This window comes from Lissotriton helveticus, chromosome 7, assembly GCF_964261635.1.
Source record: "Lissotriton helveticus chromosome 7, aLisHel1.1, whole genome shotgun sequence".
NCBI lineage: Eukaryota > Metazoa > Chordata > Amphibia > Caudata > Salamandridae > Lissotriton > Lissotriton helveticus.
The window spans coordinates 849301490-849314881 of NC_136068.1; the positions used below are offsets into that span (position 1 = coordinate 849301490).

Consider the following 13392-nt stretch of genomic DNA (forward strand, 5'->3'; position numbering starts at 1 on the left):
GCTTTTATGGATAATGGCTATTCCGCCGCCTTTGTGAATGGGCCTGTCTTTGCGTATGATTGAGAACCCGGGCGGCACCAGCGTGTCCAGGATGGGGCTGGATAGAGTGTTCAGCCATGTTTCAGTGATGAAGGCTACGTCCAGGTCCTGTGAGAGGATGGTTTCGGCTATTTCTGTTGCATGTTTGACGGCGGATCTGCAATTGATGAGCATACAGTTTATTTGTGAGTCATCCTGTGAGATATGATTGATCGATGTAGCTCTGGGTAAGGAGGAGAGATAGGGTGGAGGTCTGGCAGCTTTACGACGGGGCGGTTCCCTACCCACTCCAGTAATGACTTGAATTGAAGAGAAGGGAGGGTGGTCGGGGGGCATTATTTGAGCAGGCTGCCTAGTCGGGCTTTCATAGGAGGTGATGAGGGAGGTCACTTCGTGTGGCGAGAGGGAGGGAGCCGTCCTTCTAGGACTGTCCATTCGAGCCTCAGTCCTGGGATTAGAGAGAAGAGGCTGGGAGCCTGTAGGGGGCTTGGACCTTGTGTGGGTATGGGAGTCAGTCTTGGCGGTAGGCGGCTGGAGGCGCGAAGGAGGGAGGTTCAGGGAGGGGGGCTGGAGTTTTTCTAGGGAGGATAGGGTTTCTTTCAGGCCGAGGATCAAAGTCGCGATCTGGGCTTCTAGAAAGTCCAGGCGTTGTGTCAGTTTAGGAGCTGGAGAGTAGGTGGGCGAGTAGGTGGAGTTGGGATTGGTGTGGGAGAGGTCGTGTAGCAGGACGTCGAATGAGGGGGTCTGTGACGAGGGGATCGGGTCTAGGTTGGAGTTCGATTGTGGGATCTCTAGTGAGGGAGAGCCTGTTTGGGGCGAGAAACTGTTAGGAAGTGAGACGGGAGAGGGAGGCACGGGGTTCATGAATTTTTGGTCGAGGGCAGGGTGGTGGGCGGGGCAGCTGGGCGAGTTGCTATTAGGGGGAGAAGTCGAGCTGGGGGGATCTGAATGGAGTTTCGAGTTCGGATGGGCGGGGAGTAGGGAGGGAGGGGGGTTGCGGTCTCTTTGGGGGAGGTGAATGTCTTTGCTACAGGGGATGGCGTGAGCAGTGGGAGTGAGGTATCGCGCAGGGCGCTGTGATTCAAAGACGGCGGGGGGACTGGGAGTTCTAAGGGGAGGAGACTGAGGTCCTGTGGGGGTGTGGGAGACGTGGCGTGGGGGGGGGAGGTAGGAGGGGTAGGGAGGGGTGGGGGAGTCCTGGCAGTTTGGGAGAAGGGGGAGGACGTTAGGGGATGTAGGTGAGAGGGGGGTGGGGGCGTTTTGGAATTTTGGGTGAGGGGGGCGGGCGCTTGGGGCTGTGGGATAGGGGGGGAGGGGCTCGGAGGGACGGGTGGATGTTGACGTGATTAAGGGCGAGGGGCGGGGATTGATGGGGTGGATGAGGCATGCTCTGCGGGATAGTAGTTTGGTGAGGGTCACAGGAGGTGGTGGGGCCTGTAAGTAGAGGGGAGAGAGCCATGGCCGTCTTAAGAGTGTGGAAGAGGGAGTCGAAGAAATCGAGGTTGTCATCTTTCGCCTGAATTAAAATGGTGCCATTCTTGAAGATGGAGATGGAGATGTCTCCGGTCAGGGACTGTTGATTCAGGGGGGAGATCGTTAGTTTCCGGTTGTGTTCTGATACGGTGGTTTTGGAGACTGGAAGGAGAGAGTTAAAGGTGGAGACCCAAGCGTCTGGTCGGGTGGTATGGAAAATGAAGTCGGTTTTTCTCAGTCCTCTCGTAGAGCAATGGTAGGTGTCCACGATAAGAGTTTCAGGGTGTTGTCTGATTAAATTCTGTTTGAGGCGTTTTTTGGCTTTGAAGGAGATACTGTGTGGGAAGGTAATGGCGTAGGTATTTTGTCCCAGAGGAGATAACTGGTTGAGTGCAGGGCTGGGGTGAGTGTCTAGGCGCAGGAACGGAGGCATTATGGTGGAGAGCAAGCGATCTGTGTTTATCTCCTTGGGTCTAGGCGTCGCGCTTGCGTAATGGAGAGCTTAGAGAAGGGAAACTCCTTGATTTGCTAGCAGATTTGTAGTACCCAAGGTAGATGCTCAACAGAGAACTAGAAAGATAAATGATGTGAAAAGGGTTTCCCGAGTCCCTTCAATTGGGGAAGCTGGATTCTTTAGTAAAATTAGTTCGTCAGGTTAAGTGAGAGGAAGATGTTGCAAATAGGGGCCTTCTTGATTGTCTAGCAGATTTGTATTTGCCCAGAGGAGGGCGATCGGCAGAGTACTTGGATGATGGGTATTGTAAAAAGTGGTTTCCAAGGACCCTTCGCTAGGGGAAGTTGGTTCCTTAAATTACTTAATTCGCTCTATTAACTGGGAGGAAGACGTTGTAAATAAGGGCCTCCTCTGCCCCTTTGCAGGGAATTACAGTTTAGGACAAGTTGTCTTCATTCGAGTCTCTTTCCTTTTCTATTTGTTGTCCCGAGTGGCGGCCATCTTAGGGTCAGGCGGCCTTTAGCGTGAACAAAGTGGATGTGGCTAATGTGGAGGCATTGGGTGGGGCGTCAAAGTTGGTCGTTGCTTTTCTTTTTATTATTATTCCCCCAGCTACGAAGGCGGGGGGGGGCTTTATGCGTCCAGTGTGTTCCTCTATACTGACGAGGTCTCGTTTCATTTGGAGCTGGCGGCCATCTTGGGACAGACAGCTCCGGGGGGAAGGAGCGTCGAGACCGGCGCGGGGCCCCCAACCCTTCGTGGGCAAGCTGGTCACTCACCGGGTCCAACGATGTGCACAGGCGACCCTCAGCCTCCGCTGCTACCCCGTTCCGCGCTGCTCCTGATGATCCGAGTTCCGGTGTCTGGCGGCGTCGTCACTGGGAGTCTTGTCGCCTTTCATTTATCAGGTGCGAGAAAGGGACAGCTCGCTACCGGAGAGTTGCTGCTGTGGGTGGGGGAGCGGGGCGAGGTTCCGGTGAACGAGGGTCTCTGTCGCCGGGGCGCCTGGTCATCATTTACGTGAGGGGCAGGAAGAATCTCTCGATCAGATTCTCTCCTTTTGCAGGACGCTCGGTAAGTCCTGACGCAGAAGGGTTACCTCTGACCCCACCTCACCAATTTTAACTTCAAGGGCTGCTCGCGACGCCTGGATGTGATCTCTAGATGCCTGGATGGCCCCCATCAGCAGCGCCGTGTCTGAGTGGGGAGGTGGGGTCCCAGTGTCCGCTGCAGGGGCCCCGGTGGCATACCTGTCTAATGTTCCTTGCCTAGGGGTCCAGGCCGCCATCTCCTTCTTCCCCATCCTGGTCGTCTGGGGACCGCCGCTGTGCGTGACAATTCTCTCACTCCGATCGTGTCCGGCCTCCGCCGCCGGGTCCCAGGCTTTGATCATGTCTCTACAGCCTTGGGCTCAGATCAGAAATCGGCCTCTTTGCACCCACTAATAGTTGCGCTGTGCCTACCAGCGCCGGGTGTAGTGCCCCCAGTTATGCACGCGTCGGACCAGACACTTTGAGCTTGTCTCCAGATCCGTTGGAGAATAGTCCTCTGCCACTACCACTCACCGCCCTCCAGACCTCCAGGCCGCAGTCCACTTCCGAGGCCCCCACACCCAAGCGGGCAGCAAACGTCAGGCGGGCACTGCTGTTCCGTGTCCTAGCTAACGGCCCGGTCCCAAGGACCTTCCACCGTCCACAGGGGGCCGCAGCGCCACCGGGCGTGTCACTGAACTCGGGCCGGTACCCCAGGTCCAGGCTTCCTTTCCTTCGCCCCTGCGCTGCCTGTCGGATACTCTGCCAGTCTCACTGTGGTCAGGATCTCCCCTGGCTGCCAAACTCCCAGTCCCCGGTCAGGAATCACTGGGGACCACCTTCCAGGGCTCCGTGCCGAGTTTGCCTCTTGTCCGCCTCTCAAAGCCGACCCTGCTCGTCACCACCTCACCAGTCCGACACCCAGCCCGGGGGCCCCTCCTCCTCACTCTGTTGGCTCCCGAGGCGATGCAGGGCACCAGCCCCTTTTCACCGGCCGCCGCACAGGTTCTATGCGGGTCCGGGAGGGCTCCGCGACGTCCCCGAGCCTCACAGGTCTTGCCTCCGTGTCCCTCCCCCGCTCCAAATCGCGGGTCACTCCCGGCGGCCGTCTGCCGTTAGACACCCCTTACCCTGCACCACTGGGGAGCCCGATCGCGGGCAGGGGCCGTCAGCAGTCAACGCGGGCCGTCCACTGGGGCTCTCTACCGCGGGTCCGGGTCCGAGGCCGCAGCTCTGTCTCAATCAACGCCGGGTGCCGCCATCTTGGTCTGAGGCGCGTCCCGTTACAGGACAATAGCTGGTCTTCAGGACCCCCGCTGGGGTATTTCACGTCTCCGGCACCACTCCGCTCGCGTCTCTGGGCAGCAGGCTGCGGCGGGGGCCAAAAAACGGGACCATCGGGCACCTTTGGTATGTCGGATTAGAGTCGGCTCGCCGGAGCTAACGGGAGACTCGACCTATTTGGCCATGTTGCTGGCCACGCCCCTGGACAGTTACTATTTGATGAACCCCCCCACCTGCCTGTTAAAGACCTAAGGGGGAGAGCACCAGCTCTAGTTTGAAAAAGGAGCTTCTTGTCCCTGGGCGAGGTTATAGTATCCCAATAAAGTTCTAGGCTGGGGTACTTTTGAGTTTTACATGTCCTTGTAGTGAAAAACTACTAAAATAATTTTTCAGTATTGTAAGGCCCACCTCTCCTGTTGGCTAACATTGGTTTTCCTTATCACATTTAATAAGTGATACGGGCGTGGCCTGGAAGGCCAACATGGCGAGGGCAAGTTAGTGAGCACCTGACACCACCTTAATTTACAGGTGCTGGCGTACCCCTACTGCACGGGGGTGGTCACCATGCCGGTGATGAAGGACATCCCGACCCTTGACTTTGATCCATGGGGGCTGCAACGCCCGGATGGTCTGAAAGCCGGAGGTCATCGGAGGAGAGCAGCACTCAAATTACGGGTTAAGTGCGCATCCCCGGCCTGCGTCCTACTGCTGGTCTCCGCCAGCAGGGGTCGGGGGGGAGGGGTGAGATTTGGTGCAGCGCTATGACCCCAATGACAGTGGAGCTCCACAGACTGGGCTGCTTTTCTGGAGCTGAATCGGGCTTCAAAGTTACTAGTGTGACAAGTACTGCTTTAAGAGCTACCAGGTGATTAGTCTACACACCGGAGACCAGGTTGGACCCCTTGACTGACTGGGACTGGGTATGTAAGGAGGGCCTCCGTCTGGCCCTATGGACTGATAGGTAAACACTCCCCCCCATCCCATCCCAAGTGGATCTATGCGGTGGGGTGGGGGGGTGCGGTTGGCCACACAAACTGGGCCCTCAGCCAAAGCATTGACTGTCTGCTGAGCCTGTCTGCCACTGCTTGTAGGATTCCTAGGGGCCGGAGGTCACTAGGGGGCTGGAGCCATGAAAGGAGGTAGGGTGCCTTAAGCCCAGTTTGACCAGACCCCTGGCCTCCTTGTGTGGGCCCCTTTTGTTAGAATGTTTGGCCCCGCCTGAGGAACCCAGGGGCTGCTGGCCCCGTCTGAGCCCTCCTGGACTTTACTACCTGCCGCTGAGGTGTGATTCCCTGTCTAGTGCTAACTGCTCTTGCTGCCCAGGCCCATCCCCTGGAGCATGCGGGTTGGCCCCCACCTGGTGCTGCCTGGGCAGTTGAACCAGAGCTATTCTGTCATTGCCTTAACCAGCCTTCGGAGTGCCTCCTGCAAGGCACTATGGATCATGATAAGGGCCAGTCGAGTCAAGAGAAGATGGACAGATACACAGCGCCCGTTGGGGGCACACAAGTTCAGCAGAGGGAAGAACAGGATGGATCTGCACCGGGTGACAATACATCTCTCATCCTCCAACCCAATCGGAGCTCTAAGACCATACTAGAAATGAAAATTGGCGTGGTGAGAATGGATGTCTCCCTACTTCGCCAAGACTTGCGCCAGACTGCCAGAGTCACAGAGGTGGAAACGAGGATCTGTAGTCTGGAAGATACAGTTAAACAGCATTCTTCTGATGTGACGAGCCTGTCCGATGAAGCAAGGCTCCTGCAGGACCGGGCAGAGGAGGCAGAGAACAGAGCCAGGCGCAATAACCTATGCTTTACATGCTTGCCCGAAGTCACGAAGGGCCAATTTCCTGAGGATTTCCTGGAACGCTGAATCAAGACCCGGCTTAAGCCCAAAGGTTTTTCTACTTACTATGTAATTGAAAGGGTGCACCCCTCACTGGCACAGAAACGTATCCCCGGGCTGCCCCGGGTTGGTAATGGCAATGCTTGGCTACAGGAACCAAGATGCAGTTCTCCAAAGGGCAAAACATCTCGCTAGAGGCCGGTGGACCCTGGACGGGGAAGGGGGAAATGCGGCCTCATACTCAGATGGAGGGTGAAGTCGAGGAAACATGGATGCATACCAACCAGCCACTGAACCCTCAGGATGAGTGTCTATATAATGTCTAGATCTTTTACGCGTGCCACCACCAATGTATCCTACATTATTGCCTTAGTTTCATACTGTGGCGGGTGCGGACCTTGTGGCACACCTGCATAACAACTAGCCCCCAAGTTCCTAGTTAGGTCTATGGTTTTGTTGGGGATGGGTGATAGATGCTTCTTCCAGGGGTGGGTGGAGTGCAGGGAGGTGGGAGTTGGGGGAGGGGTTGTTGTTTTTGGCTTGTATGTTTTTCATTCCAGGTACACTGCCTTGCTTCAACACTTTTGGGGAAGCTCCCTTACATGCTTGACACACAGTCCAAATACCGATTCTGCTCCTTCTCTTTGAGGCTAGTTGGAAAGTCCTGCCCACGGATTGTTAGGATCTCCCGAGACTCAGCAACACATTGGTCTTAGTGTTCTTACCATGCAGAGTGCCCTAACAGTAATTACCTGGAATGTCCAGATCCTGCTTAACCGCATTAAGAGGGGGGGGTCCAATTCTTACAGCAACACACACTGGGACTGCTGCTGCGGCAAGAAACAAACCTGCAGGGCCAATAATTGTCAATTTTGTATCACATAAGGGTATGACAGGGTGTTCTAAGCGGGTCATGCCAAAGGGGGCCTAGGGGGTGGCTCTCCTCATACACAAGTCCCTAGCGTTGGCTGTCACAAGGTTGGTTAGCCATCCCAAGGGAGGTACTTAATAGTGGAAGGTACACTAGAAGGCTTCATACACAACATTGTGAATGTTTATGTCCCACCTGCCCTACAATAGTCCACATTGACTATCATTAAGTACCTGATTGTGTTGCTTTCTCCCAGAAGGGCCATCAATACGAGTGACCTTAATGATATCATGGAAATTAAAGATTGGTTTAGCTTAAGAAGGAAGTACAGAGATGCAGTCATAGCCTGGGGGGCTGGGTACGAGATTTGGACTTACTGATGCTTGGCACATATGGCACCCACACATGCTGGAGTACACTCACGCTTCCACTGCCCATGAGTACCTGTCTTGTATTGACTACTTATTCTTGCCAGAGGACGATCCCCTCCGATGTTCTGGGGCCCAGATTCTGCCCCGAGGTCTATTTGATCACGTCCCTGTTCTAATTAGTTTTGGAACACCTACTGTGGCCGGAGGCCCAATCTGTGCCTTAACGCTTAGTTTTTTCAAAACGAGAATTTCTCGGCAACAAAATTTCTAGTCTGGTTGGTTTGAATGAGGACAGAGTTGGTGGGCACCTTGTGGGAGACTGCAGAGGTTTACATGAGGGGTTGGCCCGCTCCTATGCTAGGGGCATACAGAGTGACAACATTTCCCAAATTACAAACTTGGAAGCTTCTATTCTGGCTCTGGAGCACACGCACCCCCAGGCACTTACTGAGACTGGTAGGTGCCAATTGCAAATTGATAGACAGTCTCTCCCAAAATTTGGTCTGGACGAGGCTCGCCGGTGTTGGATGGCTTCGACAAGTATATGAATGGAGGAACAAGTCAAGCAAACTGTTCCACTGGCTCGCCACGCATCAGGCGACGCCCGCCCAGTTTCTCAAGTGCATGGAGACTCTAGGTTTTGGGCAACGAAATCCCCAGAGATTGCTGCATCATTTGCCCAATATTAAGAAAATGTATTCGCTCCCCAGCTTCGCCCGGTCCAGTAGCTGGAGTCTCCCTTAGTTGATAAGCTGCCCTTGCTGCGCCTCTCACCTTTGCAGAGGATGGGGTTGGAGTAGGCCTTCATGGCAGAGGAAGTAGGTGCGGCCTTGTAGGATTTAAATCCCAGCAAAACGCCAGGAGCCAACGGATACCCAATGGAGTTTTATTGCAAACTCAGTACCAACATTGTCCCACCCCTCCTACGGTTCTTCTACGAAGAAATTAGCAAGGGCTGCCTCGACCCCACAGTTGACCTTGCCAGGACTGCGGTCCTTCCCAAGCCTGGTCGATCGAAGACTACATGCACAGCGTTCAGGCCGATTTCTCTTCTTAATTGGGTAGTTAAGTTCTATGCCAAGATTTTGGCTAATAGGATTCTGACTGTTCTCCCTTCCTTCGTCCACCCAGACCAATGTGAGATTATCCACCATCGAAGGACCAAACATTTAATTCGCAGAGTACAGGTGGCACTATCCCGAATCAGGGCACTGGGAGGCACAGCACTTCTCCTCCTAATTGACTTTGAGACGGCCTATGACACTGTCGACTGAACCATGGGCTTCGGACCTCACTTTCGAGCCTACGTTAAGGTCCTATTTGCTGGGCCAGCTTTTCGGGGATGCGTTGTGCTTGTGAGTTAATTGGAATAAGTCCCTGTTGGTCCCACTCCAAGACGATCGACGAGATAAGGACTGGCAATCTTAGATTCCGTTCCATTGGATCAGCTTTCCATACCAGGAGGTATTCATCTCCTGCGAGCAACGTTCAACATGGAGCCTGAATTTGAGCCTGTGATGCACAAGGTTCAAGAGGATATGAAGTGATGGGCTACCCTCTCACTGAACGTTATGGGCAGTGTTGCTCTTTTTAAGATGATGGTCCTCCCGAAATTACTAAAATTATCCTGCATTTATCCCAGAGACATGCTTTGAGGCCATGGGAGGCAGGTTCATTTGAGCAGGTCAGCCTCCTATGGTGGTCCACGGAAAGTGCATGCGCACGACATATGATGTCAGACATGAGGCTTTATTACTGGGCGACTCAGCTTTTTCCCATTAATGACTGGTTGCATGGGGTGGGACGATCTCTTTTATAGGGGAACTCGCCCTGTTAGGGCTTGACAAATGATAGGTATCCTTTACGGGGTCCTATCCCCCCCACACTCCCAGAGGTTACCCAGGTGGTATTCCGTACATAGCGAGCAGCACTTCGCTAGACTGGATGGTCTCGAACTCTTACTCTGGAGACCCACTGAGGGAATCCATTTGGATGGCACAGGTGGCCTCCTTGGCTGGCTTGCACGGATGGGACAACATAGGGACCTCAAGGCTTGGCGATTGTTTGGGGTGTTAGAAGAGCTTCAGGCAGTTTTCAGAATGCCACCCTTCCAGTTCTTTGGATACCTAGAGCTCCGGCAAGCCCTCGCCAACTACTACACCGCACTACACCATGTACCAGGACACAGCCCTCTATAATGTAAGTTCCTAATGGGTAGTCACCACTTTAATAAAGGTGGGGTGGCTCAGTCATTGGTGGTACATGCCTCCACGACGCTGGACACCCTGAGACAGAGGTGGGAGGGTTGGATGGGACAGCTGGATGAAGTAGACTGGAGGGACACTTGTATTGCACTCCTCACTCTGGCAATGCCGGCCAGGCTCTGCCTGGTGTAATTTAAGATCCTTCACCAGGCCTATCTTACGCCTGTGCACTTGTGGCAGGCTGGCCTTTGTGAGTCCCCAGAATGCCAGAGGTGCCGAGCCCTACTCAGTGATTTTTTCCACATGGTTTGGAGCTGTTCTAACACACACCATACTGGGCAACTTTCATGGGTACTCTCTCCGCAGTAGTATGTACTCCCATTGACTTGCAACCCCGAATTGCTCTCTTGGACAATATTGAAGACATAGGTGGACCCTGCTGGGATAGAATGCTGGTGGGATGGGTAACCGTAATTGCCAAATGGGACATAGCCCGCCACTTGACAGCTACTACAGGGCCTCCCCCGGAGGCTTGGAAGAGGGGCATGAACTGATGTGGAAAACTTATTTACAAAGCGAGAGGATGTCCCAAGAAATATTGCAAGGTTTGATGAAAATGGTGGGATTTCCATGGAATAATGGGGTAATTATCCCTCACTGATAATGTTGTGTGACAATAAGTATTTTGAACAACGTTTGGAGCCAGAACTGTATCCTAAGTTTAAAGCTACCCAGTTCTGTTTTCGAATGGAATGCAGTGTACACTGTTAATGCTTGGTATGTAAAAACATTAAAGTGTTTCTATAAAAAAAAATAAGTACGTGATAACTTTTGTTTGGGAACTGGTGGAAATGTAATGTTTGGTCTTTAAAGAATTGCAATTTAAAATCCTCTTTATTGGTAAGGTCAGAGTTTAGGTCACAATGCTGAATACGCCACTTTTAGAAAGTTGTACAAAAGGGGGTGGTGATGGATGGAGCATCTGAATCAATCAAACACTCACACCCAGTCAAAAGATCTGGGTTTAATCCATCACCGTTCTTTAGCCCACTCTGCCACCCCAGTTCTGACATGGCTATATGCAAATCAGTCTGACCCTGTGCCTCATGGGAACAGTCCAGCCCAAACTGCCAAGCCATGTCTTCCCTGGACCCGAGTGGGCTGGGTATGCTCAGACGTGAGTCCCTGGCTCTCCACACCACTGGAGTCAAGCTATCCAGGCTGATGAATGCTGATAGCCAGAAACCGGTCCTTGGATGCTTGATTCCGGTCTGGGAAAGACATGGCTTGGTAGTTCGGACTGGACTGTTCACATGAGGCACAGGGTCAGAGCTGATTTGCATATAGCCAGTTTCTAACCCAGGGTGGTGTGGAGTGCAAATAAACGATGGATTTAGGCCCAGATCTTTGTACTGGGGTGAATGAATGATATTGTTCTACATTCTGTCCATCAACTGTGTTTTTTGCAACTTTTAGAAAGTTGGCCTTTTTTGTCATACTAATTTGGTGCCTGTGTCCTGGGTCACCTGACTGTGATTAGCATGGCAGTTGGTTATTGTGTATTTCTTTCAACCAGTGGGAGAAAGAGGGACTAGGTGTTGCCAGGATGGACAGTCCTGCCAGGATGTGTGGGCTGGAGCTGTTCCCTTCCTCACATACATTTTAAAGGAGCTGCCTCAGCACACTCACAAATGGCTTCACAGTAGCATATTATCACCCCAGACCCCTATCAGCCTAGACAAGGAGAAAGGAAATTCCAGAATCATCATGAGGGAAACTCTAGAAGTGTCTCCCACTTCAAAGCTGGCACCAGCTATAAAATTAGAACCTTCAGACACATTATTCAGTTCACTCCTGGACCTGCAGGGGACCTCCAGAAGGACTGTCTTGTACTTCAAAGCACTGTTCTGCTGCCTGAAGCCTGCTTTCTACTCCAGATGAATGTCCGGCTGCTACCAGAGGAGTGCCCTGCTGCTTGAGGCCTGCTTTGTACTTCAGAGGACTGCTCTACTACAAACAGCCCTACTACTCGAATCCTGCCTTGTGTCCTCAGAGGCCTGCCTTGCTGCTTGATCCAAGGACTACCAGACTGACTCCAAGTACTAGTTGGCTGGCCTCTACTTCTGAGCTATAAGAAGTTCCAACAACCTTGAATCTGCACCTGGACCCTGCTTGAAGCGACACCTGACCTCCGAGTAGTGCCCACCTAGTCCTGGACCTTTGGAAGTGGTGCTAAATGTGCCCAAATAGCCAAAAAACGACACCTGGGACTTAAAAAATATTCCATTAACAAGTGTACTGACAACATACAGGAGACCGGGACCTACATGCTCCCCGATCTGCCTAAGGTGCATCGCTGGTCATCCTGAATTTTGGCCTGACTCTGCGGCAGCTCCCTCCATGTTCTTCTTCACAGCACCAAATCCAGTTTAGCGGCTTTGCTTCGGAAAGGGTATCCAGCCTCCTTTAGCCCTTGTTGGCTATAGCCTGCAGCTTCGTATCGCTGGAGATTGTTGACTTCCAAAAAAGACTAGTTCCGAATGTACAAATCTGCACTGTGACTTCGTCCAGTATCTCCATGATGGTGGAGACTCCTCTTCAGACACCCCCATCTGCTTTTCCCATTGTGAACTTAACATTCTCAGACATTTTTGTTCAAAAGCTCTTCCATATCTGAAGGTAAGCGGAAACCGAGTCCAATCTAACTTGTGTAACCAAACCACGCTCCATCACGGTCAACCATGACTTTGTCCCAGTCTTGCGCGACCAGATGCTGTGGTTGGCGCTTTGGTCTTTTAGGCACTAGTTTTTACTAAAAACTTTTAAAATTCTTAACTATGGTTCTACTTATTGAATTATTGCAGTTCTGGTGTAAACTAATCTACTAAATGTTCCTCTATGTTTCTAAATTGGTGTGGGATTTATCTTGAGCTGTGTTTTCACTTTATTACTTTGCATTTCACCTTTATTACTGTTGAGGGTTGCATAAACACTAAATGCATTGCCTATAAGTTAAGGCTTACTGATCTTGTGTCAAGCTATCATAGGGTTAAACACAAGATACTCTAGTGACATTCGTAGTACACCCCACAGGGACTGTGATTCCTGCTTGAGAAGGGTTCTCATCTCCCTAAACCAAAAACCCAATTTCCTACCGGGGTTTGGAATACATGCTCAACTAATCCTTGGTCTCTCTGCAGAGGGCGCAGTGCATTTATCTGGTGTGGCAACTGCAATCGTGATGTTATGCTAAAGCATGTTAAGAAAGTACACAGCTGTTAAAATAACGAGCGGGGGAAAGTTAAAGAAAATGCATTGCTTGAAGATGAGTGGGTGTTTTGGGTGTGCATGGGAGGAATGCTGAAGTGCAGGGGATGCAAGGAAGTATGTGGAGGAGAGTGTGAAAAGAGGGTGCTGAAGAAGAAAATGATGAAGTGTAAGATGCAGATTCAGGGTGTCAAATATATGAGGACCAAGTGTCTGCAGAAGAGAGTAATGTGAAGAAGAAAACCGGGATGATTGATACACTGCATAGATTACTGCCCCTTCTATACACCATATTAATGTTTAAGTAATGTCTAATTCACAGACTGGCAAATATGACTTATTGCATATGTGTTCAGTGTTCATGGTCGCCCAAAGTAGGTGGCCTCACCAGTTTTATCTGTGACCCTTTGTGTGCCCCCTCTCCCATAAAATACAAATCTAGAGATACCACTGCAGCTAGGTGTCAGGAAGTGAATGTGTATTGAAAGTAAAAGTGGAACTGGCTTCCTGTCCCTCATTGGCTGTGTTGGTTAGATTGGCTGGTGAAATC

The 13392-nt window shown here is 51.9% G+C and overlaps 1 protein-coding gene across 2 annotated transcripts in view; it reads right to left on the reverse strand.

Annotated features, from left to right (window-relative positions):
* Nucleotides 1-13392, reverse strand: part of RANBP17 (RAN binding protein 17) — a 1522743-nt gene that overhangs the window by 1243906 nt on the left and 265445 nt on the right. The window lies entirely within an intron of this gene.